At 47.3% G+C, this 27,918-nt stretch overlaps 1 protein-coding gene across 1 annotated transcript in view; it reads right to left on the reverse strand.

The window, feature by feature from the left end:
• Positions 1-27,918, reverse strand: part of RAD54L2 (RAD54 like 2) — a 784,453-nt gene that overhangs the window by 39,868 nt on the left and 716,667 nt on the right. The window lies entirely within an intron of this gene.

The raw sequence follows: 27,918 nt of genomic DNA on the forward strand, positions 1-27,918 counted from the left end.
TAACAAGATGAGAAGGTGCTTATCCAGAGGACGACTAGTGGGTAAGAGGAGAAAAAAAGTAGGGCTTAGCTGTTATGGACAATGTGTAAGACCCATCTGTTGGACGTGGTAGGTTGTCAATGTAGGTGAAAATGCTGAATCCTGCCCATCAATGGTTGTTTATGTTCTCTATGGGCAAACTAAGGTAGTTTGCTGGGCACTGTAGCAGTGAAGGAGGAATTGCAAGTCTAATGTTCCTGCTGACCAGCATGCTGCCTGCCACACCCAAGACCATGACCTCAAGAGGACTGCACCGTCCTCTACATCACTGACTGCGAAGGCTACCTCTCCGTACGCCAACCCTCTGGAATGGTCTCTAACATTCTGGAACTGACGTGGCAGTTGCTTGGGAGGAGTCAACGACACAATGGAGTGCACTCCATAATTTGCTGTCTTTTGAGGCGTTCCAAAGCAGTCCACTTTCTCTTTGCAGTAGCAGTACCCATCAAAGCACATATTGTCTAGGAAGTCATCGTAAAACTGACAATAATGGGAGCAGAGCTCCAGAACCGAGTCAGAATATGCAGAAACTAAATAACTGACATCAGGGTGCAGGGGAGGCTCTTATATGTGGCTATGCCCAGTTACATCTGCTGTGGTATGGAGCAGCACACAGCAACACAACACCATGTAATGATATGTGGGAGGACTGCTGTGACAAAATCTCCAATCCCAGTCTGACACTTGAGGATATTCTGAGGTGAGGAATCTGTAGTTACAAGTATCCATCAGAACTTCCTGTACTGCTGGTGGAAATGCCTGGCTGGTGACAATAGTCCTGATTATCATGCTGTGGCTCAACTGCCCTTAAATCTTAAATCAGTCTTCTCTGCAAACAATCTACAGCCGTCAAAGGTCATGTTCATGAGGGACACCTGGATATCCCCTGAAAACTCTATGGATCGCATCCATGCCTTGTAAGCACTACACTGATGCAAACAGCTCTGCCCACATAGTCTATGTGGCCACATCCAGGCCATCATGTATCATTTGAGCCAGCAAGGCCCTAAGCTCTTCTGGAATGGCTGGCAAGATTTCACAGGCCACATTCACCCATGTACCGTAGGTGAATCTGCCCAGAATGCACATTCAAGGATTGCATGCTGGCCAAAAAGAACAATCACTTTCCAAAAGCATCAAACTCTTTATCCATACCTGTACCATAAGGCTTTCAGGTGTAGGGTGCCTTGTCAGAAAATTTTAGTCATTAGGAGATGAACTATGTCACCTGGCAACAGGTCAACTAACTGGAGGGCTCAAGCACAGCTTAGATAAAGTGGCTATAAGCGTGTCCATAACAGCGCACTGAATGACCGCAATGGATCAGAAGAAGTTGGACCTGGCTGAAGGATATCAATCAGTCAATCAACATCATTTGTACAGCACACAGCTGCTTCATCAGAATTGTTCCGGTGCTCATGGCTTAAATGGACTGATTACAGAAGGCAACCGAGCAGCAGGGACTAATCATTATCAAAAGGAACATGTTACTTACCCTGTAAGAATCTGTTTGTTGCATGCAGTTCTATAGATTCACATGCTTTGCATACTCCGGCTACCTAGTGTTGGGCCCGGATGTATGAAGATTGTTTTTCACCAAAGAAGTCTTTCGAGTCTTGAGGAAAAGTGACTCCTCCTCTTGGTGATAATGTGCACGGGCAACGACTCCATTGTTAGATTGTTTTCCCACAGGTGGGTGAGAAAAGAGTGAGTAGGCATCAGTAAAGGGATGTCCATGCACTTGAAATAGTAAAAAGGTTTTGCAACAGCCACAGGTGCCTGGAGAGGAGGGTGGGTGCATGTAAATCTACAGCACTACATGCCATGAACAAACGCTTACATGGTAAGTAATATATTCTGTTTGAGGCATGTGTGGTTGTAGATACACATGCTTTGCATAGACTGTGAATCAGTGCCCTCCAAAAGCAGTGGCTACTGTGGGTGGTGCAGTGGTTTCGAAGAGTGTACACAGCACTGAATGTTAGCTTGCTGGAGTGCTAAAACATCCATGTAATAATGTTTAATGAAAGTGTGTGGCCTAGACTAAGTAGCTGTCTTACAAATGACAGCTACTGGAATATTGCCCAGAAAAGCCATATCGAAGCCTCTATTGTATGAGAAGTGTCCTTTTAGCTTTGGTGTCACATGTTTGAATGCATTTAATTTTCCATCTAGAAACTCCCGATTTAGATATGGGGTTTCCTTTGTTAGGGAGCGAAAAAGCAACAAAAAGTTGTTTGGTTTTACGGAAATCTTTTGTTCTCTCAATGTAATACATTAGAGCTCTTTTCACATCTAGTACATGAAGGGCCCTTTCCACAACTGAATCTGGTTGAGGAAAGAAAATAGGTAACTCGACTGATTGGTTGAGGTGGAAAGGGGAAACCATCATTGGAAGGAATTTTGGGTTGGTGCGAAGTACCACCCTGTGCCTTTTTAGTTGGAAGAAAGGTTCTTCCAAGGTTAGTGCCTGGAGCTCACTGACATGTGAAGTACCACCCCGTGCCTGTTTAGTTGGAAGAAAGGTTGCCTGTTTTGTAGATAGGCAGCCACTACAGTTAAATGTACTCATATTGAAGTGAAGGCAAGGCCAGAGAGCTGTAAATGTGGAAGGTGGCAAACAATGTTTTGCACAACTGCATCAAATAGATCAATATGCTTACTATGACAGTAGAATAATTTGTTTTCATTTAGCTGCGTAACATGCTCTAGCTGTTGGTCTATGAGCCTCTCTAAAAATGGTTATACATTCCTGTGGGAGATTAAGATAAACAAATTCAATGACATTAGAAGCCAAATCACAAGCTTCAGTTCCTTTGGATTTGGCTGCCTGAGTTCTCCATCGTTCTGAGTGAGATGGTTCGGGTTGAGGTGAAGCTTCTTGTGGGGAACTACTGAGAGCTCGAGTGAACCATGGCTGACGAGCCCAAGTGGGATCTACAAGAACGGGGGTGAGAGACACTTGCCTGAGCTCCTGAACAACAAACAGAAGAAGCCGGAGAGACGGAAAAGTGTAGGCAAATTCTCTGACCAGTTCAACCATTGAGCATTGCCCTTGGATTGTGGGTATGGAAACCTGGAGACTAAGTTTGGGGATTTTGCGCTGTCTGAGGTTGCGAAGAGGTCTATTTGTGGAAACCCCTGTCGGAAGCTGGCTCTTCAAATAGTATACCAAAATGAGGTATGCTATGGAAAGAGTCCAGGTGTTCCTATGCTAGTGGACACGGGTTTCCTCTAGCAATTCCAAGGTGCTCTCTTTGGGGGTAGGAGGGTAGAGGGCAGTGTTAGACATTTGCTGCATGCACACAGTCAATAAATGATTCACAAAACTCAATAAGGAGATCCACAACAATTTATAAAAACAAGCATTGGCATTGCCAATAGGTCTTGCTTTTCGGACCTAAGTGTTTTAGCCAGAGCTATTGGCTTTGCCAAAGTCTCTGCACTGACGCTGGAATTTTTTGGGATGGAAGGGCCAAGCACCCTGTTCGGGCACTCCACACTCGGCAGGAAGCAGGGGCAAAGTGCTTGATCTCTTACCTTTTCTGAAGAGAAAAAAAAAACAAAGTTGAAGTGAAAAAACACTACGCAGTCAAAAGATTTTAGAAACTAAGAACCAATACTAATGGATATGTCACTTGACTTGATGCAAAATCTGCCTGATGTACACTAGCAAACTAAACAAAAACAAATGTAAAAAAACTTTACATAAGAAAAATAGCTAGCTGAAACCAACTGAAACCATTAGACACCAACAACTAGCTTACGTATGCTAATGAAAACACATTGAATTTCCTCTGTGCAGGAAGTTATGTGTCCAAACACCCATTTTGTAGCAACTATACTCCAACTCCCTGCTGTCCAGTACATATCAAAGGAATTGCTAGTGGGATGCCTACTACCAGGGTCGCACTGCGATACAGAATATGCACAGGCACCAAAATAAAAGTGACTCCTATTAGTGAAACAAAGAGCTAAAAAAGTGGCTCACATTTGCAAATCGGGGTAGTTTTAAACTTCTAAAGACAGGAGCTTGAAACAAGCAGCAACATTTTATGAATGGTATGGAGAAGGAAACATTTGTAATTGGACGAGAAAGGCTGTGTTTTTTTTTTACTCAATATCTTTTTTATTATCAGGTTTACATACTACAAAAACATAGTTGAGGAATAACACAAGCGTTAGAGGACATCTAATATTCTAGTACAACAGAAATGGAATGAACCAGCAGCCGGACCAAAGATGTAGCGCTTAAAACATGTGCGTTGATAGTCACTGAAGGCTGGGAAGATTTATGAGAAATAACAATGCAGCTTGCCTGTAGTAGTAGCACACAAAACAACAATACTGAACAGGGTAAAGTCAAATGAAGGGAACATTGTAGCATCGGAGAATTGAAAGCATCACTGGTTGCCATCAGTCCAGAGGGACGGGTAAGGAAAAGTTGGGAGATGCAGTGGTAAAATATAAAGCTGGTACGAGTGGGAGAGAGATCTCATGACATTGGGGGATCCCTCCTGTACCTGTGGACCGGATGGGGCATAACTACTTCAATAAAACAACTGGAGGGCATGGAGTCAAGGAGCTGTCAAACTTAAGTGTTCCAATCGTGTAAAGTAACGTATGAGAAGTTGCCAAATATGGGGAAGATACCCTCCGTGAAAGTAATCCTGTGGGATGCCCTTGGTTATGTCTGCATGCCACTGTGTTTGGTAGGGTTGTGGGTGAGGTAGGGTGGAGAGTTGAAGCACTTGGTATGTGCGCGAGATGAGCCCCGGGTCCTATCAAACTATCGGACCAGAATCTTGAAAGGGGTAATCTGGCATGTCGCTCCCTGAACACTGGTGGGGTGGAGAGCCCAGTGACACAGTTGAAAGTACTGTAGCCTAGCGGACTTGGGAGGTGAAATTCTTTCTGACCAGTCGAAGGTTTTAATGGAATCGCCCTCGAAAAGGTCACTAAGTGTGCATCAGTCTCCCTCCCCCCAGTGGCAGAAACAGTGTGGGATAGGGCTGGCGTAAAATCAAGGTTGTGTGCAGAGTGAGTATTGGGGGAGGAAAATGTGGTGTGGCCTCGCTTCAAGACTGTTCTTGTGGGGACCACAATGCATGCACTTCACGGTCTTGCATGTTTGGGAAGCCATGTCAAATCCCAGAGGGGTCGGCAGGCCACGGTTCGGTCCATATGGATCCGGTGCTTGACACATTCCTGAGCGTTACACTACGATATGAAGCAGAGATGTGCTGCCCAATAATATCCGAGGAGGTTCGGACATGCCAGGCCTCTGGGGTTGCGGGGGAGCATCAGCACCCTATCAGAAAAGCAAGAGCATTTTCCACCCCATTTAAAGGAGCGTATGTCCAGATGAAGCTGCAATATATTGTCTTGCGGAACTAGAGTTGGTAGAGTCTGAAAGAGGTATAGGATTTTCAGTAAAAGGGTCATTTTAACTGCATTTAAAAGGCCCAGCCAGGAGACCTGTAAGGGTTCCCAGCAGTGAAGCTAATCCAGAATGGATTTCTGGTAATCCGGCCAGTTGGCCGTTGTCCAGGTAGCAAAAGATGGGGTGAGGTGTGAGCCCAAGTACTTAACAGAGTGCTGCACCAATTGAAAGGGGGTGAGGGACTAGAGTCCCGGCATGTTTGGCCAGGGCACTGTAGGATTTAATGCTTGGGATTTAGTCAAATTGATTTTGAGACTTTTTCAAATGCAAACAGCATCTGGACCACTGCCGGGAGCGATATTTCAGGCTTGGCAAGGATCAGCAGGAGGGCATCCACGAGCAAAGCAATGTTAGGAGTCCAGCCCCCAAAAGGTATGTGTAAGGAAATGCCTCTTTGGCATGGTTACCCCCTGACTATTTGCCTTTGCTGATGCCAAGTTATGATTTGAAAGTGTGCTGAGGCCTGCTAACCAGGCCCCAGCACCAGTGTTCTTTCCCTAACCTGTAACTTTGTTTCCACATTTGGCACACCCTGGCATCTAGGTAAGTCCCTTGTAACTGGTACCCCTGGTACCAAGGGCCCTGATGCCAGGGAAGGTCTCTAAGGGCTGCAGCATGTCTTATGCCACCCTGGAGACCCCTCACTCAGCACAGACACACTGCTTGCCAGCTTGTGTGTGCTGGTGGGGATAAAATGACTAAGTCTACATGGCACTCCCCTCAGGGTGCCATGCCAACCTCACACTGCCTATAGGTATAGATAAGTCACCCCACTATCAGGCCTTACAGCCCTAAGGCAGGGTGCACTATACCATAGGTGAGGGCATAGGTGCATGAGCACTATGCCCCTACAGTGTCTAAGCAAAACCTTAGACATTGTAAGTGCAGGGTAGCCATAAGAGTATATGGTCTGGGAGTCTGTCATACACGAACTCCACAGCACCATAATGGCTACACTGAAAACTGGGAAGTTTGGTATCAAACTTCTCAGCACAATAAATGCACAATGATACCAGTGTACATTTTCTTGTGAAATACACCCCAGAGGGCATCTTAGAGATGCCCCCTGGAACCATACCCGACTTCCAGTGTGGGCTGACTAGTTTTAGCGGCCTGCCACACACCAGACATGTTGCTGGCCACATGGGGAGAGTGCCTTTGTCACTCTGTGGCTAGTAACAAAGCCTGTACTGGGGGAGGTCCTTCTGACCTCCCCCTGCAGGAACTATAACACCTGGCGGTGAGCCTCAAAGGCTCACCCCCTTTGTTACAGCACCCCAGGGCACGTCCCCACTTTTGGTGGCAAGGCCGGAGGAGATAATGAGAAAAATAAGGAGGAGTCACTGGCCAGTCAGGACAGCCCAGAAGGTGTCCTGAGCTGAGGTGACTCTGACTTTTAGAAATCCTCCATCTTGCAGATGGAGGATTCCCACAATAGGATTAGGGATGTGCCCCCCTCCTCTCAGGGAAGAGGCACAAAGAGGGTGTAGTCACCATCAGGGCTAGTAGCCATTGGCTACTAACCTCCCAGACCTAAACACACCCCTAAATCGAGTATTTAGGGGCTCCCAGAACCCAGCAAGATAGATTCCTGCAACCTGAAGACGAAGAAGGACTGCTGACCTGAAAGCCCTGCAGAGAAGACGGAGACACCAACTGCTTTGGCCCCAGCCCTACCGGCCTGTCTCCCCACTTCAAGAAAAACTGCAACAGCGACGCGTCCCCCAGGGTCCAGCGACCTCTGAAGCCTCAGAGGACTAACCTGCATCTAAAAGGACCAAGAACTCCCGAGGACAGCGGCTCTGTTCCAAAGAAGCAACAACTTTGCAACAAAGAAACTACTTTTAAAGGACTGCACGTTTCCCGCTGGAAGCGTGAGACTTGCCACTCTGCACCCGACGCCCCCGGCTCGATCTGCGGAGAAACAACACTACAGGGAGGACTCCCCGGCGACTGCGACCCTGTGAGTAGCCAGAATTTACCCCCTGACCCTCCCCAGAGACGCCTACAGAGGGAATCCAGAGGCTCCCCCTGACCGCGACTGCCTGCTTCTAAGAACCCGACGCCTGGTAAAGACACTGCACCCGCAGCCCCCAGGACCTGAAAGATCCAACCTCCAGTGCAGGAGCGACCCCCAGGTGGCCCTCTCCCTTGCCCAGGTGGTGGCTACCCTGAGGAGCCCTCCATTTGCCTGCATCGCTGAAGAGACCCCTAGGTCTCCCACTGAACTCCATTGCAAACCCGACGCCTGTTTGCACACTGCACCCGGCAGCCCCCATGCCGCTGAGGGTGTACTTTTTGTGCTGACTTGTGGCCCCCCCCGGTGCCCTACCAAACCCCCCTGGTCTGCCCTCCGAAGATGTGGGTACTTAAATGCTGGCAGACTGGAACCGGGGCACACCCTTCTCTATTGAAGCCTATGCGTTTTGGGCACCACTTTGACCTCTGCACCTGACCGGCCCTGAGCTGCTGGTGTGGTAACTTTGGGGTTGCCCTGATCCTTAACGGTGGGCTAACTTGGAACCAACTTTGAACCCTATAGGTGGTTTACTTACCTGGAAAACTAACAAACACTTACCTCCCCCAGGAACTGTTGAAAATTGCACTGTGTCCAGTTTCAAAATAGCTTATTGCCATTTGTGTGAAAACTGTAAATGCTATTTTGCTAATTCAAAGTTCCTAAGTGAAATACATTTCATTTAAAGTATTGTTTGTAAATCTTGAACCTGTGGTTTTTAAACTAAGAAAATATATTTTTCTATATAAAAACCTATTGGCCTGGAATTGTCTGAGTGTGTGTTCCTCATTTATTGCCTGTGGGTGTACAACAAATGCTTAACACTACCCTCTGATAAGCCTATTGCTCGACCACACTACCACAAAATAGAGCATTAGAATTATCTCTTTTTGCCACTATCTTACCTCTAAGGGGAACCCTTGGACTCTGTGCATGCTATTTCTTACTTTGAAATAGTACATACAGAGCCAACTTCCTACAGTATGCCCACTATATCTTCCGCCTGTCAAATGGTAACTGCCACAGGTTCTGCCGCCGGGGCAAAAAGTAAGGGCGAGAGGGGGCAACCCTGCCGGTACCTCTCCCCAAAGCAATAATTTAAGGCAGGTATCCAGTGACATATAACCTAGCATTAGGAGAAGCATAGGATGGCATTATTCTGGTATCATCGCTGGGACTAAACCAATTTTGTTGAGCACTGCTTATAAAAAGGCCCAACTGGCCCTAATGAATGTCTTCTCTGCGTCCAACAAGAGCAGGCGTGATGGTATTTTGTGGCAGTGGGATTTCTCCTTTAGGTGGGCAATATGACGAATGCTGTCAGCTCATTGTCTATAGCGTACAAAGCCAACCTGGTCCGGGTTGATGGGGCCAGTGAGAGAGGGCTCCAGCCTATTTGCCAAAGATTTTGTGAAAAGCTTGGCATCAGTGTTTAAAAGTGCGATAGGAAGCGCAGAGGGAAGGATCCTTTCCCGGCGTGGGAATAAGAGTGATATCCACCTCTAACATAGTGGGGAGGTCAATCTTGGATCGATCGTGAGTTTATTGGAAAGAGCTAACAAGTGGTCCTGCAACTGGGGTAGAAAGCCACTGGAAAACCATCTGGGTCGTGGGATTTTCCGAAAGGGATGCTCTTGTAGGGCTTGCTGAAGCTTCTGTAAAGTGATGGTGGCCTCGAACAGTTCAGAATGGAGGGGATCAACAGGTCCCAGCGACAGTATACCAGCTAAGCTTCAATAGCTTCCTGAGAGGCATCTTCTCCTCTATAGAGGGAGTAGTAGAATCCCGGAATGCTAGCTTTTTAGCCCCCTTGGAGGTAGCCCAGGTATCAGTTCCAATCTACATCTTTAAGATATGTGTGCAAGCGTGTTGTTGCAGAAGTCCCCTCACCAACAGAGTCCCTAACTTGTTTCCACCTCATAGTATTTTTGTTTAAAGGCCAAGCAATGATCATTCCGCCCTATTAGTACGATGCGCTAGTAGCTGACCTTGTAGTAAAGTTTGTCGCCACTTGTTATGCCGAGATGGGCAGGAGTGGTCAAGATGCTCCAGAGCCTTAATGCCATCTACCAAGCCCGTTTCAACCAGCCTAGTTTCCCGTGCCCATGCAATAGCTTTAGTGGTAATAGTGCCTCTAATAATGGCTCTTATTTTTGATAACCAACTTTATTGTTTTGGATGAAAAAGTCACGAAATGGTGTAAACACGTTAGACAAGTTGAGCAATTTGCGAAGGTCCCATACAATCATTTATTTAGATATGCTATGATTCATACTGTAAAAGGTAAATAACCTACTGTGGTCCCGCCCGACCATAGTCCCCACACTAATGATGGCTTTCAACCCGTCCCAAAGTGTGTGGTCCGAAATATCAGGGCAGTTGTTGGATTCAAAGCACTTTTCTATTTCCTGCCGAATCCCTTCAACATCTACGGGATCTCGAAGGATCTGCGAGGGAAGGCACCACCGTGGACAAGAACGGGCTATCACCCCCATTCCGATCCAGGTCAATTCTAAAAGTGCATGATTTGAGGTGGAGATGTCAGATATGAGTGTAGAGTCAAGGCTCCTCAGTAGGGAGTGAGTAAGTGTAAGGAAATGCCTCCTTGGCATGGTTACCCCCTGACTTTTTGCCTTTGCTGATGCTAAGTTTTGATTTGAAAGTGTGCTGAGGCCTGCTAACCAGGCCCCAGCACCAGTGTTCTTTCCCTAACCTGTACTTTTGTTTTCACAATTGGCACACCCTGGCATCCAGGTAAGTCTCTTGTAACTGGTACCCCTGGTACCAAGGGCACTGATGCCAGGGAAGGTCTCTAAGGGATGCAGCATGTCTTATGCCACCCTGGGGACCCCTCACTCAGCACAGACACACTGCTTGCCAGCTTGTGTGTGCTGGTGAGGACAAAACGAGTAAGTCGACATGGCACTCCCCTCAGGGTGCAATGTCAACCTCACACTGCCTATGCAGTATAGATAAGTCACCCCTCTAGCAGGCCTTACAGCCCTAAGGCAGGGTGCACTATACTATAGGTGAGGGCACAAGTGCATGAGCACTGTGCCCCTACATTGTCTAAGCAAAACCTTAGACATTGTAAGTGCAGGGTAGCCATAAGAGTATATGGTCTGGGAGTCTGTTTTACACGAACTCCACAGCACCATAATGGCTACACTGAAAACTGGGAAGTTTGGTATCAAACTTCTCAGCACAATAAATGCACACTGATGCCAGTGTACATTGTATTGTAAAATACACCCCAGAGGGCACCTTAGAGGTACCCCCTGAAATCTTAACCGACTATCTGTGTAGGCTGACTGGTTTCAGCAGTCTGCCACAACCGAGACATGTTGCTGGCCCCATGGGGAGAGTGCCTTTGTCACTCTGTGGCTAGTAACAAAGCCTGCACTGGGTGGAGATGCTAACACCTCCCCCTGCAGGAACTGTAACACCTGGTGGAGAGCCTCAAAGGCTCACCCCCTTTGTTACAGCACCACCGGGCACTCCAGCTAGTGGAGTTGCCTGCCCCCTCCAGCCACGGCCCCACTTTTGGCGGCAAGGCTGGAGGAGATAATGAGAAAAACAAGGAGGAGTCACTGGCCAGTCAGGACAGCCCCTAAGGTGTCCTGAGCTGAGGTGACTCTGACTTTTAGAAATCCTCCATCTTGCAGATGGAGGATTCCCCCAATAGGATTAGGGATGTGCCCCCCACCCCTTGGGAGGAGGCACAAATAGGGTGTACCCACCCTCAGGTCTAGCAGCCATTGGCTACTAACCCCCCAGACCTAAACACGCCCTTAAATTTAGTATTTAAGGGCTCCCCAGAACCTAGGAACTCAGATTCCTGCAACCTAAGAAGAAGAGGACTGCTAAGCTGAAAAACCCTGCAGAGAAGACGGAGACACCAACTGCTTTGGCCCCAGCTCTACCGGCCTGTCTCCCCCCTTCTAAAGACACTGCTCCAGCGACGCTTTCCCCAAGGACCAGCGACCCCTGAATCCTCAGAGGACTGCCCTGCTCTAGAAGGACCAAGAAACTCCTGAGGACAGCGGCTCTGTTCACCCAAGACTGCAACTTTGTTTCAAAGGAGCAACTTTAAAACAACTGCGTTTCCCGCCGGAAGCGTGATATTTGCTACTCTGCACCCGACGCCCCCGGCTCGACTTGTGAAGAAACAACACTTCAGGGAGGACTCCCCGGCGACTACGAGACCGTGAGTAGCCAGAGTTGCTCCCCCTGACCGCGACTGCCTGCTTCCCAGATCTCGACGCCTGGTAAAGACTCTGCACCCGCAGCCCCCAGGACCTGAAAGATCGGAACTCCAGTGCAGGAGTGACCCCCAGGAGGCCCTCTCCCTTGCCCAGGTGGTGGCTACCCCGAGGTGCCCCCCCCCTTGCCTGCATCGCTGAAGAGACCCCTTGGTCTCCCATTGATTTCCATTGGAAACCCGACGCGTGTTTGCACACTGCACCCGGCCGCCCCCGTGCTGCTGAGGGTGTACTTTCTGTGCTAACTTGTGTCCCCCGTGGTGTCCTACAAAACCCCCCTGGTCTGCCCTCCGAAGACGCGGGTACTTACCTGCTGGCAGACTGGAATCGGGGCACCCCCTTCTCCATTGAAGCCTATGCGTTTTGGGCACCACTTTGACCTCTGCACCTGACCGGCCCTGAGCTGCTGGTGTGGTAACTTTGGGCTACCTTGGACCCGAACTTGAAGGAGGTGGTTTACTTACCTGCAAAAACTAACTCACTCTTACTCCCCCCAGGAACTGTTGAAAATTGCACTGTGTCTAGTTTTAAAATAGCTATATGTGATTTATGTGAAGACTGTATATGCTATTTTGATTATTCAAAGTTCCTAAAGTACCTACCTGCAATACCTTTCATTTAAAGTATTACATGTAAAATGTGAACCTGTGGTTCTTAAAATAAACTAAGAAAATATATTTTTCTATACAAAAACCTATTGGCCTGGAATTGTCTTTGAGTGTGTCTAAGGAAATGCCTCCTTGGCATGGTTACCCCCTGACTTTTTGCCTTTGCTGATGCTATGTTTTTAATTGAAAGTGTGCTGAGGCCTGCTAACCAGGCCCCAGCACCAGTGTTCTTTCCCTAACCTGTACTTTTGATTCCACAATTGGCACCCCCTGGCATCCAGGTAAGTCCCTTGTAACTGGTACCTCTGGTACCAAGGGCCCTGATGCCAGGGAAGGTCTCTAAGGGCTGCAGCATGTCTTATGCCACCCTGGAGACCCCTCACTCAGCACAGACACACTGCTTGCCAGCTTGTATGTGCTGGTGAGAACAAAACGAGTAAGTCGACATGGCACTCCCCTCAGGGTGCCATGCCAGCCTCTCACTGCCTATGCAAGTATAGATAAGTCACCCCTCTAGCAGGCCTTACAGTCCTAAGGCAGGGTGCACTATCCCATAGGCGAGGGCACCAGTGCATGAGCACTGTGCCCCTACAGTGTCTAAGCAATACCTTAGACATTGTAAGTGCAGGGTAGCCATAAGAGTATTTGGTCTGGGAATCTGTTTTACACGAACTCCACAGCACCATAATGGCTACACTGAAAACTGAGAAGTTTGGTATCAAACTTCTCAGCACAATAAATGCACACTGATGCCAGTGCACACTTTATTGTAAAATACACCCCAGAGGGCACCTTAGAGGTGCCCCCTGAAACCTTAACCGACTATCTGTGTAGGCTGACTGGTTCCAGCAGCCTGCCACAACCGAGACATGTTGCTGGCCCCATGGGGAGAGTGCCTTTGTCACTCTGAGGCCAGTAACAAAGCCTGCACTGGGTGGAGATGCTAACACCTCCCCCAGGCAGGAGCTGTCACACCTGGCGGTGAGCCTCAAAGGCTCACCCCTTTGTGCCAGCACCGCAGGACACTCCAGCTAGGGGAGTTGCCCGCCCCCTCCGGCCACGGCCCCCACTTTTGGCGGCAAGGCCGGAGAAAATAATGAGAAAAACAAGGAGGAGTCACTGACCAGTCAGGACAGCCCCTAAGGTGTCCTGAGCTGAAGTGACTAACTTATAGAAATCCTCCATCTTGCAGATGGAGGATTCCCCAATAGGATTAGGGATGTGACCCCCTCCCCTTGGGAGGAGGCACAAAGAGGGTGTACTCACCCTCAGGGCTAGTAGCCATTGGCTACTAACCCCCCAGACCTAAACACGCCCTTAAATTTAGTATTTAAGGGCTTCCCTGAACCTAAAACTTTAGATTCCTGAAACTACAAGAAGAAGAGGACTGCTGAGCTGGAGAACCCCTGCAGAGGAAGAACAGAAGACACCAACTGCTTTGGCCCCAGACTTACCGGCCTGTCTCCTGCCTTCCAAAGAAACCTGCTCCAGCGACGCTTTCCAAGGGACCAGCGACCTCTGAATCCTCTGAGGACTGCCCTGCTTCAAGAAAGACAAGAAACTCCCGAGGACAGCGGCACTGCTCCAAAAGAACTGCAACTTTGTTTCAAGGAGCAGATTTAAAGACCCCTGCAACTCCCCGCAAGAAGCGTGAGACTTGCAACACTGCACCCGGCGACCCCGACTCGACTGGTGGAGAACCAACACCTCAGGGAGGACCCTCCGGCGACTCCGAGACCGTGAGTAACCAAAGTTGTCCCCCCTGAGCCCCCACAGCGACGCCTGCAGAGGGAATCCCGAGGCTCCCCCTGACCGCGACTGCCTGAACTCCATTTCCCGACGGCTGGAAAAGACCCTGCACCCGCAGCCCCCAGCACCTAAAGGAACGGAACTCCTGTGCAGGAGTGACCCCCAGGAGGCCCTCTCCCTTGTCCAGGTGGTGGCTACCCCGAGGAGCCCCCCCCTTGCCTGCCTGCAACGCTGAAGAGACCCCTTGGTCTCTCATTGAAAACCATTGAAAACCCGACGCGTGTTGGCACACTGCACCCGGCCGCCCCCGCGCTGCCGAGGGTGTACTTTTTGTGCTGACTTGTGTCCCCCCCGGTGCCCTACAAAACCCCCCTGGTCTGCCCTCCGAAGACGCGGGTACTTACCTGCTGGCAGACTGGAACCGGGGCACCCCCTTCTCTCCATTGAAGCCTATGTGTTTTGGGCACCTCTTTGACCTCTGCACCTGACCGGCCCTGAGCTGCTGGTGTGGTGACTTTGGGGTTGCTCTGAACCCCCAACGGTGGGCTACCTTGGACCAAAAACTGAGACCTGTAAATGACTTACTTACCTGTTAAAAATAACAATACTTTACCTCCCCCAGGAACTGTGAAAATTGCACTGTGTCCACTTTTAAAACAGCTTATTGTGTTTTATGTAAAAAGTATATATGCTACTGTGATTATTCAAAGTTCCTAAAGTACTTACCTGCAATACCTTTCAAATGAGATATTACATGTAGAATTTGAACCTGTGGTTCTTAAAATAAACTAAGAAAAGATATTTTTCTATAACAAAACCTATTGGCTGGATTTGTCTCTGAGTGTGTGTTCCTCATTTATTGCCTGTGTGTATGTACAACAAATGCTTAACACTACTCCTTTGATAAGCCTACTGCTCGACCACACTACCACAAAATAGAGCATTAGTATTATCTCTTTTTGCCACTATCTTACCTCTAAGGGGAACCCTTGGACTCTGTGCATGCTATTCCTTACTTTGAAATAGCACATACAGAGCCAACTTCCTACAGTGTGTGTTCCTCATTTATTGCCTGTGTGTGTACAACAAATGCTTAACACTACTCCTTTGATAAGCCTACTGCTCGACCACACTACCACAAAATAGAGCATTAGAATGATCTCTTTTTGCCACTATCTTACCTCTAAGGGGAACCCTTGTACTCTGTGCATACTATTCCTTACTTTGAAATAGTGCATAGAGAGCCAACTTCCTACAGTAAGGAAAAGATAATTTACCGACAGTAAGACTGGTGGACATGGGAGTAAAGGAAAATGTCACTTACCCAGTGTACATCTGTTCGTGGCATGAGACGCTGAAGATTCACATGCTGTGCACATCCCGCGATCTAGTGTTGGGCTCGGAGTGTTACAAGTTGTTTTTCTTCGAAAAAGTATTTTTGAGTCACGAGATCGAGGGACTCCTCCCCTTTCGGCTCCACTGCGCATGGGCGTCGACTCCATCTTAGATTGTTTTCCCGCAGAGGGTGAGGTAGGAGTTGTGTATTATAGTAATAGTGCCCATGCAATGGAGTAAATATGTATGTACATAATGTGGTTTAAAGCGATATATTTACAAATTTACAAATGTTCAAGGTCAACTTCAAAACGGCTACAGGCTCCCGGGGAGGCGGGTGGGCGCATGTGAATCTGCAGCGTCTCATGCCACGAACAGATGTACACCGGGTAAGTGACATTTTCCATTTGATGGCATGTGTAGCTGCAGATACACATGCTTTGCATAGACTAGTAAGCAGTTATCTCCCCAAAAGCGGTGGCTCAGCCTGTAGGATTTGAAGTTGTTTGAAATAAAGTTCGTAGTACTGCTTGTCCTACTGTAGCTTGCTGTGTTGTTAACACATCCATGCAGTAATGCTTGGTAAACGTATGAGGCGTAGACCATGTGGCTGCCTTACATATTTCAGTCATTGGAATGTTTCCTAGAAAGGCCATGGTAGCACCTTTCTTTCTAGTTGAGTGTGCCTTTGGTGTTATAGGCAGTTCTCTTTTTGCTTTGAGATAACAGGTTTGAATGCATTTAACTATCCATCTGGCAATGCCTTGTTTGGATATTGGATTCCCTGTATGAGGTTTTTGGAAAGCAACAAACAATTGTTTTGTTTTTCAAATTTGTTTTGTTCTGTCAATGTAGTACATTAATGCTCTTTTGATGTCTAATGTATGTAGTGCTCTTTCAGCTACAGAATCTGGTTCTGGAAAGAACACTGGTAGTTCTACTGTTTGATTTAAGTGGAACAGTGATATGACTTTTGGTAAGAACTTAGGATTTGTTTGTAAAACTACTTTATGCTTGTGTATCTGAATAAAGGGTTCTTGTATGGTAAATGCTTGTATTTCACTTACTCTTCTTAGAGATGTGATGGCAATTAGAAATGCTACTTTCCATGTTAAGTATTGTATCTCACATGAGTGCATGGGCTCAAACGGTGGACCCATGAACCGTGTTAAGACAATGTTGAGGTTCCACGAAGGAACTGGTGGTGTTCTTGGTGGGATCATTCTTTTCAGGCCCTCCATAAAAGCCTTTATGACTGGGATCCTAAATAGTGAAGTTGAGTGCGTAATTTGCAGGTAAGCTGAAATTGCGGTGAGATGTATTTTAACGGATGAAAAAGCTAGCTTTGACTTTTGTAAGTGCAATAGGTAGCTGACGATGTGTTTAGCAGATGCCTGTAAGGGTTGAACTTGTTTATTATGGCAGTGATAAACAAATCTTTTCCACTTATTTGCATAGCAATGCCTTGTGGTTGGTTTTCTAGCTTGTTTTATGACCTCCATACATTCCTGTGTAAGGTCTAGATGTCCGAATTCTAAGACTTCAGGAGCCAAATTGCTAGATTCAGCGATGCTGGATTTGGGTGTCTGATCTGTTGTTTGTGTTGAGTTAACAGATCTGGTCTGTTTGGTAGTTTGACATGAGGCACTACTGAGAGGTCTAGTAGTGTTGTGTACCAAGGTTGTCTTGCCCAAGTTGGTGCTATTAGTATGAGTTTAAGTTTGTTTTGACTCAATTTGTTTACTAGATATGGAAGGAGTGGGAGAGGGGGAAAAGCGTATGCAAATATCCCTGACCAACTCATCCATAACGCATTGCCCTGAGACTGATGCTGTGGGTACCTGGATGCGAAGTTTTGGCATTTTGCGTTTTCTTTTGTTGCAAATAGGTCTATTTGTGGTGTTCCCCATCTTTGGAATTAAGTGTTTAGTATTTGGGGTTGAATCTCCCATTCGTGGATCTGTTGGTGATCCCGAGATAGATTGTCTGCTAACTGGTTCTGAATTCCTGGAATGAACTGCGCTATTAGGCGAATGTGGTTGTGAATCGCCCAATGCCATACTTTCTGTGCCAGGAGACACAACTGTGTTGAGTGTGTTCCTCCCTGTTTGTTCAGATAATACATCGTTGTCATGTTGTCTGTTTTGAAAAGAATGTGTTTGTGGATTATTATAGGTTGAAATGCTTTCAGCGCTAGAAATATTGCAAGTAGTTCTAAGTGATTTATGTGAAACTGTCTCTGCTGAGTGTCCCATTGTCCTTGGATGCTGTGTTGGTTGAGGTGTGCTCCCCACCCTATCATGGAGGCATCCGTTGTTATTACGTATTGAGGCACTGGGTCTTGAAAAGGCCGCCCTTGGTTTAAATTTATAGTGTTCCACCATTGAAGCGAGGTGTATGTTTGGCAGTCTATCAACACTAGATCTTGAAGTTGACCCTGTGCCTGTTACCATTGTGATGCTAGGCACTGTTGTAAGGGCCGCATGTGCAATCTTGCCTTTGGGACAGTGGCTATACATGAGGACATCATGCCTAGTAGTTTCATCACCATCTTGACTTGTATCTTTTGTTTTGGGTGCATGGCCTGTATTACATTGTGAAATGCCTGTACCCTTTGTGGACTTGGAGTGGCAATCCTTTTTGTTGTGTTGATTGTCGCTCCTAAGTATTGTTGTATTTGACACGGCTGAAGGTGTGACTTGTAGTTGAGTGAGAAACCTAGTTTGTGAAGGGTTTCTATGACATACTTTGTGTGTTGTGAACACCGTTCCTGCGGGTTGGTTTTGATTAACCAATCGTCTAGGTACGGGAACACATGTATATGCTGTCTTCTGATATGAGCAGCCACTACTGCCAGGCATTTTGTAAAAACTCTTGGCGCAGTTGTTATCCCGAATGGCAACACTTTGAATTGGTAATGTACCCCTTGGAATACAAACCTTAAGTACTTTCTGTGTGAAGGATGTATTGGTATATGGAAGTATACATCCTTTAGGTCTAGTGTTGTCATGTAGTCTTGCTGTTTGAGCAATGGGATTACGTCCTGCAGTGTCACCATGTGAAAGTGATCTGATTTGATGTAGATATTTAACGTTCTGAGATCTAATATAGGTCTTAGAGTTTTGTCTTTTTTGGGTATGAGAAAGTACAGTGAGTAAACTCCTGTTCCTCTCTGATGAATTGGTACCAACTCTATTGCATCTTTTTGCAATAACGCTTGGACCTCCAGTTGTAGAAGATCCATGTGTTTTGACATATTGTGTGTTTTCGGTGGGACATTTGGAGGGAATTCTAGAAATTCTATGCAATAACCATGCTGGATAATGGCTAGGACCCACGTGTCTGTTGTTATTTCCTCCCAGTTTTTGTAGAACTTGGTTAGTCTCCCCACCCACTGGTGTTATGTGTTGGGGATTTGTGATGCCGAAGTCACTGTTTATTTTGTGGCGTTTTGGGTCTTTGGAACTTCCCTCTACTCTTTGGAAACTGTCCCCCTCTATATTGTCCCCGAAAACTTCCCCGCTGGTATTGGCTCTGATAAGTGGGCCTTGTTTGTGAGGTTGTGGGTTCTGTGCTTTGTCCTCGAAACCCCCCTCGTAACTGTGATTTCCGAAATGTGCCTCTACTCTGTGGGGAGTATAGTGCGTCCATGACTTTGGCCGTATCCGTGTCCTTTTTAAGTTTTTCGATAGCAGTGTCCACCTCCGGCCCAAACAACTGCTGTCCGTTAAATGGCATATTCAGCACGGCTTGTTGTATTTCCGGCTTGAATCCTGACGTACGCAGCCATGCATGTCTCCGTATTGTCACTGCTGTATTTACAGTTCTAGCAGCTGTGTCTGCTGCATCCATTGCTGACCGTATCTGATTGTTCGAGATACTCTGTCCTTCCTCCACCACTTGTTGTGCTCTCTTTTGGAACTCCTTGGGCAAATGTTCTATAAAATGTTGCATTTCAACCCAATGAGCCCTATCATATCTCGGCAACAAGGCCTGTGAGTTGGCAATGCGCCATTGGTTGGCTGCTTGTGCCGCCACTCTTTTCCCTGCCGAACTTACGACTCTCTTTGTCTGGAGGTGGTGCATCTCCTGAGGTGTGAGAGTTCGCCCTCTTGCGAGCTGCCCCTACTACTACTGAGTCTGGTGTTAACTGTTGTGTGAGGTACACAGGGTCTGTTGGTGGCGGTTTATATTTTTTCTCCACCCTTGGAGTAATGGCCCTTCCTTTTACAGGCTCCCCAAACACTTGTTTGGAGTGTTTTAGCATTCCAGGTAGCATGGGGAGGCTCTGGTACTGGCTATGTGTGGACGACAGTGTGTTAAATAGAAAGTCATCTTCAATTGGCTCTGCATGCAGGGTGACATTATGAAACGCCGCTGCTCTTGACACCATCTATGTGTAGGCGGTACTATCCTCAGGGGGTGACGGACTAGCTGGATAACAGTCGGGACTGTTACCTGACACTGGCGCATCATGAAGATCCCACGCGTCTGGATCATCCTGACTCATCCCTGTATGAGTTGGGGACAGCATAATTGGTGGAGTGCCTACTGGTGATGGTGGTGGAGTGGCTACTGGTGATGGTTGTGGAGAGCGTTGTGGAGATGGTGGCGGGGTTACTTGTCTTGCCACCTTTGCCTGTGGCTGCTTGTCTTTCTCTTGGAAGGCAAGTTTCCGTTTCATTCGTATCGGAGGAAGAGTACTGATCTTCCCTGTCTCCTTCTGAATGTGGAGCCTTCTTTGGGTGTAATCTGGCTCCATTGTCTCTAGCTCCTGTGCAAATCTATGTGTTTGCATTTGTGAGGACAGGCCTTGTTCCTCTGAGTAGGAACTTGTTTTCGGTTCCGAGGCCGGATGTTTCAGTACTGAAACCTTTTCGGCTGCTTTTTTCGGTTCCGACGACACTTTTTTGCTCTTCGGCGTACTGATCTCTCGGTGCAGACTTGCTTCGGTGCCGCGCTCTCGGTGCAGAGATTGCTCTGACCCGGTGTCGAGTCTGCTCTGTGCCGGTATCTCGACCGGAGTCGGATGACTTCGACACATGCATGCACTTTTTCGGTGGCGATGCTCGTCACCTATTTTTCGGGTTAAGCCATGGCCTGCCGGCAGTGGCGTCCCCTGGGCTTTAGTGGTCTTTGCGTGAGTTTTGTGTATCAACGTCTTACTCACGGTTTTCGGCGTCTGTTCAGGATCGACCTCTTCCGAGTCCAAATCCTCGATGGAGGAGGTTTCCTCCTCTTCTTTCACGTGTTTTTGTCCTGTCGGCACCGACGCCATCTGTAGTCTTCTTGCTCTTCGGTCCCTTAAGGTCTTCCTGGACCGAAACGCTCAACAGGCCTCACAGGTATCCTCCTTGTGTTCTGGCGACAAACACAAATTACAGACCAGATGCTGGTCTGTATAAGGATACTTGTGACATTCGGGGCAGAAGCGGAATGGGGTCTGTTCCATTAGCCTTGAAGACGCACATGGTCGGGCCGACCAGGTCCCGCCGGGGAATCGAAAACCCCGAAGGGCCGCCAGAGCTCTTCAAAATTCAGTGTCGATCTGTTGTAACTAACCCGATACCGAACGCAAACAGTACCGTCAAATTTTACGAGATTTTCACTAACTTTCCGTACCGAAACGCAGAGCGAAGAGCAACCCGTCCGAACCCGATGGCGGAAAGAAAACAATCTAAGATGGAGTCGACGCCCATGCGCAATGGAGCCAAAAGGGGAGGAGTCCCTCTATCTCGTGACTCGAAAAGACTTCTTCGAAGAAAAACAACATGTAACACTTCGAGCCCAACACTAGATGGTGGGATGTGCAAAGCATGTGTATCTGCAGCTACACATGCCATCAAACATATACATATATATATATATATATATATATATATATATATATATATATATATATATATATATATATTGAAAATGTCACTTACCCAGTGTACATCTGTTCGTGGCATCAGTCGCAGTAGATTCGCATGTTCTGCAATAGCTCGCCATCTGGTGTTGGGCCGGAGTGTTACAAGTTGTTTTTCTTCGAAGAAGTCTTTCGAGTCACGGGACCGAGTGACTCCTCCTTTTGTCTCCATTGCGCATGGGCGTCGACTCCATCTTCGATTGTTTTTCCCCGCAGAGGGTGAGGTAGGAGTTGAATTGTAGTAATAGTGCCCATGCAATGGAGTGACTAAGTATGCACCTATTTAAGGTTGAGATGATACATATATAAATAATTGAAGGTAACTTCCAAACTGCTACAGGCTCCCGGGGAGGCGGGTGGGCACATGCGAATCTACTGCGACTGATGCCACGAACAGATGTACACTGGGTAAGTGACATTTTCAGTTCGATGGCATCTGTCGCTGTAGATACGCATGTTCTGCATAGACTAGTAAGCAGTTATTTCCCCAAAAGCGGTGGATCAGCCTGTAGGAGTGGAAGTAGTGTGAAATAATGTTCTTAATACGGCTTGACCTACTGTGGCTTGTTGTGCGGATAACACGTCTACACAGTAGTGCTTGGTGAATGTGTGAGGCGTAGACCATGTGGCTGCCTTACATATTTCTTGCATTGGGATGTTTCCTAGAAAGGCCATGGTAGCACCTTTCTTTCTGGTTGAGTGTGCCCTTGGTGTAATGGGCAGCTGTCGTTTAGCTTTAAGGTAGCAGATTTGGATGCATTTAACTATCCATCTGGCTATACCTTGTTTTGATATTGGGTTTCCTGCATGAGGTTTTTGAAATGCAATAAATAGTTGTTTAGTCTTTCTGATGTTTTTTGTTCTGTCAATGTAATACATCAATGCTCTTTTGACATCTAATGTATGTAGTGCCCTTTCAGCTACGGTATCTGGCTGTGGAAAAAACACTGGAAGTTCCACTGTTTGATTTAGATGGAACGGTGAAATAACCTTTGGCAAAAATTTAGGATTGGTCCTTAGGACGACTTTATTTTTGTGTAGTTGTATAAAAGGTTCCTGTATTGTAAACGCCTGAATCTCGCTTACTCTTCTTAGGGAAGTAATGGCGATGAGAAATGCCACCTTCCAGGTTAGGAACTGTATGTTGCAGGAGTGCATGGGTTCAAAAGGTGGACCCATAAGTCTAGTTAGGACAACATTTAGGTTCCATGAAGGAACAGGTGGTGTTCTTGGTGGTATAATTCTCCTAAGGCCCTCCATGAATGCTTTAATGACTGGTATCTTATATAGGGAAGTTGAATAGGTAGTCTGCAGGTATGCAGATATTGCTGCAAGGTGTATTTTAATGGAAGAGAAAGCCAGGTTAGATTTTTGTAAGTGAAGCAAGTAACCCACTACATGTTTTGGAGTTGTGTGTAATGGTTGTATTTGATTAATATGGCAGTAGCAAACAAACCTCTTCCATTTACTTGCATAGCAGTGCCTGGTGGATGGCCTTCTAGCTTGTTTTATGACTTCCATATATTCTTGGGTAAGTTGTAAGTGCCCGAATTCTAGGATTTCAGGAGCCAGATTGCTAGATTCAGCGATGCTGGATCTGGGTGTCTGATCTTTTGGTTGTGCTGTGTCAACAGATCTGGCCTGTTGGGCAATTTGATGCAGGGTACCACTGATAGGTCTAGCAGCGTTGTGTACCAGGGTTGCCTTGCCCAAGTTGGTGCTATCAATATGAGTTTGAGTTTGCTTTGACTGAGTTTGTTTACCAGGTAAGGAAGGAGAGGGAGAGGAGGAAAAGCGTAAGCAAATATCCCTGACCAGTTCATCCATAGGGCATTGCCTTGGGATTGTTCGTGTGGGTATCTGGATGCGAAGTTTTGGCATTTTGCGTTCTCCCTTGTCGCAAACAAGTCTATCTGAGGTGTTCCCCAGAGTTTGAAATAAGTGTTCAGAATTTGGGGGTGAATCTCCCATTCGTGGACCTGTTGGTGATCTCGAGAGAGATTGTCTGCGAGTTGATTTTGGATCCCTGGTATAAATTGTGCTATTAGGCGAATTTGGTTGTGAATTGCCCAACGCCAAATCCTTTGTGCTAGCAGGCTTAACTGCGTGGAGTGCGTCCCCCCCTGCTTGTTTAGATAATACATTGTTGTCATGTTGTCTGTTTTGACGAGAATGTATTTGTGAACTAGTATTGGTTGGAAAGCTTTTAGTGCTTGAAAAACTGCTAGAAGTTCTAGGTGATTGATATGCAGTTTTGATTGATGTACGTTCCATTGTCCTTGTATGCTGTGTTGATCGAGGTGTGCTCCCCACCCTGTCATGGAAGCATCTGTTGTTATTACGTATTGTGGCACTGGGTCTTGGAAAGGCCGCCCCTTGTTTAAATTTATGTTGTTCCACCACAGAAGCGAGAGGTAAGTTTGGCGGTCTATTAACACCAGATCTAGAAGGTGACCCTGTGCTTGAGACCACTGTGATGCTAGGCATTGTTGTAAGGGCCTCATGTGCAGTCTTGCGTTTGGGACAATGGCTATGCATGAAGACATCATGCCTAGGAGTTGTAATACCATCTGTGCTTGTATCTTTTGTGTTGGATACATGCGTTGTATGATGGTGTTGAAATTTAGAATTCTTTGTGGACTTGGAGTGGCTACTCCCTTTGATGTGTCTATTATGGCTCCTAGGTATTGTTGTACCTTGCGCGGCAGAATGTTGGATTTTGTAAAGTTGACGGTGAACCCGAGTTTGAAGAGGGTTTGTATGATCTGATTTGTGTGATTTGAGCACTCTATGAACGAATGGGCCTTGATTAGCCAGTCGTCCAAATATGGGAACACATGTATTTGCTGCCTTCTTATGTGTGCAGCGACTACCGCTAGGCATTTGGTAAAGACTCTTGGTGCGGTTGTTAATCCGAAAGGCAGTACCTTGAATTGGTAATGTATTCCTTTGAATACAAACCTTAGGTATTTCCTGTGCGATGGGTGTATTGGTATATGGAAATAAGCGTCCTTGAGGTCTAAAGTTGCCATGTAGTCGTGTAGTTTTAGCAATGGCAATACTTCTTGTAGTGTGACCATGTGGAAGTGGTCCGATTTGATGAAAGTGTTCACTACTCTGAGGTCTAGGATTGGTCTCAGCGTTTTGTCCTTCTTTGGTATCAGAAAGTACAGTGAGTAAACTCCTGTGTTTATTTGTGTGTTAGGCACTAATTCGATTGCATTCTTTTGCAATAGTGCCTGCACTTCTATCTCCAGGAGATTGGAATGGTGTGTTGTTAAATTTTGTGCTTTTGGTGGTATGTTTGGAGGGAATTGTAGAAATTCTATGCAATAACCATGCTGGATAATTGCTAGAAACCAAGTGTCTGTAGTGATTTCCTCCCATGCTTTGTAATAATGACCTATTCTTCCCCCCACTGGTGTTGTGTGGAGGGGGTGAGTGACATGTGAGTCACTGTTTAGTAGTAGGGGTTTTGGGGCTTTGAAATCTTCCTCTATTTCTAGGGAATTGCCCTCCTCTATATGGTCCCCGAAAACCTCCTCTATACTGTCCCTGGTAACTGGACGGTGTTGCTTGTGAGGTGCTGGCTTGTGTGCTCTGACCCCGAAACCCCCCTCGAAAGGGCGTTTTACGGAATGTGCTGTAATTCCCTCTGCTCTGCGGGGAGTAGAGTGCGCCCATGGCTTTGGCAGTGTCCGTATCTTTTTTGAGTTTCTCAATCGCTGTGTCCACTTGTGGACCGAACAGTTCTTTTTCATTAAAAGGCATATTGAGAACTGCTTGTTGAATCTCTGGTTTAAATCCAGACGTTCGGAGCCATGCATGCCTTCTGATAGTTACAGATGTATTAATTGTCCGTGCAGCTGTATCTGCAGCGTCCATGGAGGAGCGGATCTGGTTGTTGGAAATGGCCTGTCCCTCCTCAACCACTTGTCTTGCCCTATTTTGTAAGTCCTTGGGCAGATGTTCAATGAGATGTTGCATCTCGTCCCAGTGGGCTCTGTCATAGCGCGCAAGTAGTGCCTGGGAGTTCGCGATGCGCCACTGGTTTGCAGCTTGTGCTGCGACTCTTTTACCAGCTGCATCGAACTTGCGGCTTTCTTTATCTGGGGGTGGTGCATCCCCAGATGTGTGAGAGTTGGCCCTCTTCCTAGCTGCTCCTACAACGACAGAGTCTGGTGGCAGCTGTGTAGTGATGAAAACCGGGTCTGTAGGAGGCGCCTTATACTTTTTTTCCACCCTTGGTGTGATTGCCCTACTTTTGACCGGCTCCTTAAAGATGTCTTTTGCGTGCCGGAGCATACCAGGGAGCATAGGCAGGCTTTGGTACGAGCTGTGGGTGGAGGAGAGTGTGTTGAATAAAAAATCATCCTCGACCTGTTCTGAGTGGAGGCTTACGTTGTGAAATTGTGCTGCTCTAGCCACCACTTGAGAATACGCGGTGCTGTCCTCTGGTGGAGATGGCTTCGTAGGGTATGCCTCCGGACTATTATCTGACACTGGGGCGTCGTATAGGTCCCATGCGTCCTGATCTTGGTCACCCTGGCTCATGGTGGTGTGAGCTGGGGAGAGTGATGGAGTTTGTGCTGGTGAGACGTTAATCACGGGCTGAGGAGAGGGTGGTGGGGTAACTCTTTTCACCACTTTTGGTTGTGGTGTCTGTTCAGTCTGGAACTCCAACCTTCTCTTTCTCCTAATAGGGGGAAGGGTGCTTATTTTTCCTGTCCCCTGCTGTATGAAGATACGCTTTTGCGTATGGTCCACATCAGTTGCTTGTAGCTCTTCCTCAAACCTATGCTTTTGCATTTGGGAGGTTAGCGAGTGCTCTTCTGTATAAGAGCCTGGAGCTGGGTCGCTTTCAGTTTGTTTCGGCATCGAAACCTTGTCTCCGTGTTTTTTCGGCTCCGAGGTGACTTTTTTCTTTTTCGGGGCCGAAACCTCTCGGCGTCGATCTGCTTCGGTGCCGCTGTCTCGGCGTCGAGCCGTGTCCACACCGGCATCTCGGTGTCGAGGCTTGTCTCCAGCACTTTCTCGGTCCCGAGAAGGCTGCGTGCCGGTGTCTCGACCGGAGTCGGACGACTTCGGCACTGTTTGGGCCTTTTTCGGTGCCGACGGTCGGTCACCGAATTTATGGGTGGAGCCATGGCCGGATGGCAGTGGCGTCCCCTGGGCCTTGTAAATGTGTCTCTGTGTGGTTTTCGACGTCTTACTCACGGTTTGTGTATCGTCGAATCCTTCGGAGTCTGAGTCTTGGATCGAGAAGGTACCTTCCTCTTCCTGTTCCTCGAACTCCTGTTGGGCTGTCGGTGCGGACGCCATCTGAAGTCTTCTGGCTCGACGGTCTCGGAGTGTTTTTCGGGACCGGAACGCACGACAGGCCTCGCAGGTGTCTTCGCTGTGCTCAGGTGACAGGCACAGGTTGCAGACCAAGTGTTGGTCTGTGTAGGGGTATTTATTGTGGCATTTGGGGCAGAAACGGAACGGGGTCCGTTCCATCGGCGTTCTTCAGCACGCGGTCGGGCCGACCAGGCCCCGACGGGGGATCGAAAAACTACCCTGAAGGGCACCGGAGCTCTTCGATCTTCGATGCGGTGTGGAATCTAAGTACGCCGATCCCGAATGCAACAATACCGACGAAAATCTTCCGAAATTAGCTAATTTTCCGTTCCGAAACTCGGAGCGACAGGAACACGTCCGAACCCGATGGCGGAAAAAAAACAATCGAAGATGGAGTCGACGCCCATGCGCAATGGAGACAAAAGGAGGAGTCACTCGGTCCCGTGACTCGAAAGACTTCTTCGAAGAAAAACAACTTGTAACACTCCGGCCCAACACCAGATGGCGAGCTATTGCAGAACATGCGTATCTACAGCGACAGATGCCATCGAACATATTATATATATATATATATATATATATATATATATATATATATATATATATATATATATATATATATATATATATATAGAGGCAGAAGGTTCAATTAGGAGCTCCAGATGAGAGGATCAGTACTGCTGCCCAGGAGGGTCTGACCAGCCAGTGCCACCAGTGGATTTTAAACTGATTACTAGGGGTGTCTAGTAGCTGCCTCCATGTCTTTCGGCCCACAACAGGAGGTCCTGGTGCCGTAACTGATGCCAAAATGCCAGCGAGGGTCCGGAGCAGAGAAAGCACTTCTCACTCCATGCTTTGTGTCGCCATGCCCCCAATGGAGATTTATTTGATGATGTTAATATGGTTTGGGGTGTAGAACTACTTAGTTGAGTTCCCTTTTCAGCTGGGATGGACTATTTGTGCTTATTCAGGTGTGTCTTGGAGTCTATTCTGTCACTTTGCTCAATTGCCCAGAGACTATGGCAATCGTCTTGGACTATGCCATATCAATGAGAAGGGCTTATCACACCACCAGAATTACGTTCTCCCTCCAATTACGGCCCTCAATTGCTATATGTAGAGCTAAAAGCAAAGGCTCACCATTGTGTACCTGCAGCCAACCCCCAACCACAGTTGCCTGCAACCATCACCAACAATTTTAGCCCATGTCTCTG

This window comes from Pleurodeles waltl, chromosome 9, assembly GCF_031143425.1.
Source record: "Pleurodeles waltl isolate 20211129_DDA chromosome 9, aPleWal1.hap1.20221129, whole genome shotgun sequence".
NCBI lineage: Eukaryota > Metazoa > Chordata > Amphibia > Caudata > Salamandridae > Pleurodeles > Pleurodeles waltl.